This window comes from Rhododendron vialii, chromosome 10a (assembly GCF_030253575.1).
Source record: "Rhododendron vialii isolate Sample 1 chromosome 10a, ASM3025357v1".
In the NCBI taxonomy this organism is placed as follows: Eukaryota; Viridiplantae; Streptophyta; class Magnoliopsida; order Ericales; family Ericaceae; genus Rhododendron; species Rhododendron vialii.
The window spans coordinates 31,214,048-31,216,728 of NC_080566.1; positions in this window are offsets into that span (position 1 = coordinate 31,214,048).

The following is a 2,681-nucleotide window of genomic DNA, read 5'->3' on the forward strand; positions in this document are numbered from 1 at the left end:
GGTGACCCCTGCTGACAACCGTGCTACTACTGTTGAAGATTCATCTGTGCGTGATACAACAAATGAACCTATTAATTTGGAAGATAATCCGGATGGGGCCGTGACCGGGATCAACTTCGATGCTCTTCTGGAGACACCTGCGGAGGTCCAAAATGTGGACTGAACAGGTAATTTTGTTGTCTTATGAATTGTTTTTGACTTTGGTTGCTAGTCCTGCGTGACTGTAAGCATTTTGGCCTTGCGAGGCACTAGTACTTTCTTCACTTGGTAACACAGGTATTCGGCCCTTTGTGGCATAACTCCACTTTTTGCTCGGCTTCCTGTTTGCTGCATCTGTTCGAATGTAATTTAGTCTAAGTATTTCGTACTGTTGATCATCATTTGCTTGCATAAGTATTTCGTACTTTAACAAATCCTTCACACATGATTTCCTGTTCTGAATTTAAGTTTCACGTACTTAAAAACGTTCCACCTTGAATGGTTCTCATACTTGAATATTTCTAAGTTTCCCGTACTCAACTGTTGTAATTTTCACGTTCTTAAACAAAACAAGACATGTTTAAGTGTCACATACTTAAACAAAACAAGACATGTTTAAGTTTCACGTTCTTAAACAAAACAAGACATGTTTAAGTGTCACATACTTAAACAAAACAAGACATGTTTAAGTTTCACGTACTTAAACAAAACAAGACATGTTTAAGTTTCACATTCTTAAACAAAAGAAGACATGTTTAAGTTTCACGTACTTAAACAAAACAAGACATGTTTAAGTTTTACGTACTTAAACAAATTCTAAGTGTTTCGTACTTAAAAAATAGTTGTAACAAACTATTTATAAACAATCATACAGTGTTCATACAGTATTTCTTAAGTTTCACGTACTTAAGAATAGACATACAACGGCTTTAAGTTTCACGTACTCAAAATTTACTTGTGTTTGATAATGTTTAAGTGTCACGTACTTAAATGTATACCATGCTCCCCAATACGAATGAGGGAAACTAATCACGTAGTTCGTATTTTTCAAACAAATACCAAGAACACAACAGTTACACTTAAAAGGGACTTTATTCATAATCTGCAAAACTCAAGAGGGCGTTACTCGTACCCCTTGTAACTAGAATAATCAAAACTAGAACAAAGGAATTATATTCGTAATTCCCACACAAGTACGTAGTGCAAATCTAAAACAGAACTGAATGCTTCTTTTAAACAAAGAATTTTCGTAGATTATGGATATTCTAAGGCCTCGGAATTGGATTACCATCCAAATCTACCAATCTATAGGCCCCTATGCCTACAATCTCAGTCACTCGATACAAACCTTCCCAATTTGCCCCCAACTTGCCTTCATTGGCCACCTTGGTGTTGCCGAGCACTTTTCGTAGTACGAGATCCCCAACACCAAACTCTCGAGGGTGAACATGCTTGTTGTAGCTTTTCATCAGCTGTTCTTGGTAAGAAGCAAGATGTACCAAGGCTTTTTCTCGCCTCTCCTCGGCAAGGTCAAGCTCGATTTGAAGGGCCCTGTCATTGCCTCCACTTTCAACCAAAACGGTCCTGTTGGTCGGCAGACCCACCTCCAGAGGTATGACAGCCTCTGTTCCATAGGCCAATGAATAGGGGGTCTCTCCTGTAGACCTCCTAGGCGTTGTTCGGTGAGCCCACAGAACTAATGGTAACTCGTCAGGCCACTTTCCCTTAGCTTTGTCCAATCTTTTCTTGATTCCATCAAGGATAGTTTTATTAGACGCCTCCGCTTGCCCATTACTCTGAGGGTAGGCTGGGGTGGAATAATAATTTCGTATTCCAAATTGAGCACAGAAAGCCTTGAATTTTTTCTGAAATTGGGATCCATTGTCTGTGATCAATGAATAAGGGACCCCAAAGCGAGTGATGATGCTTTTCCACACGAACCTTTCTATCATAGGTTCAGTGATTTTGGCCAATGGTTCTGCCTCAATCCACTTTGTAAAATAGTCAGTTGCTACAAGCAGGAATTTTCGATTCCCAGTTGCTTTGTGCAATGGTCCCACAATATCCATCCCCCATTGAGCAAAAGGCCAGGGACTTGTCAAAGGCATGAGATCCTCGGCGGGTGTTCGATCATTGGTGAGAATTTTTGACACTTCTCACAAATCTTCACATACACCTTTGCATCTTCTTGCATGTGTGGCCACCAGTAGCCTTAAGTAATTGCTCGGTGGGCAATGGATCTGCCTCCAGCATGGCTCCCACATGTTCACTCGTGGATTTCATGAAGGAACTTTTGTACCATCTCAGGATGTACACATAGTAAATATGGGCCTGTAAAGGATTTCCTGTACAACTTACCCTCTGGGGACAGCCAAAACCTAGCAGATTTGACCCTTATTTTGTGGGCCTCTTTTTTGTCAGATGGTAGTATCTCATCTCGTTAGAACTCCATGATTGGGTCCATCCAACTTGGTCCTTGGTTCACGTCCAAGATCAAGTCTACATTCCTCCCAATGCTCGGCTCATTCAAATATTCGACTGCTACCTTCCTTTTGAACTCAGTAGGAACAGCCGCAGCCAACCAAGCTAATGAATCTGCATGAGCATTCTGTCCAGAACTTATTTGTTCAATATATACCCTCTCGAAGGTATCAAGCAAGTCCTTGGCTGCCTGCACATAGGCCACCATCTTTTCATTTCGA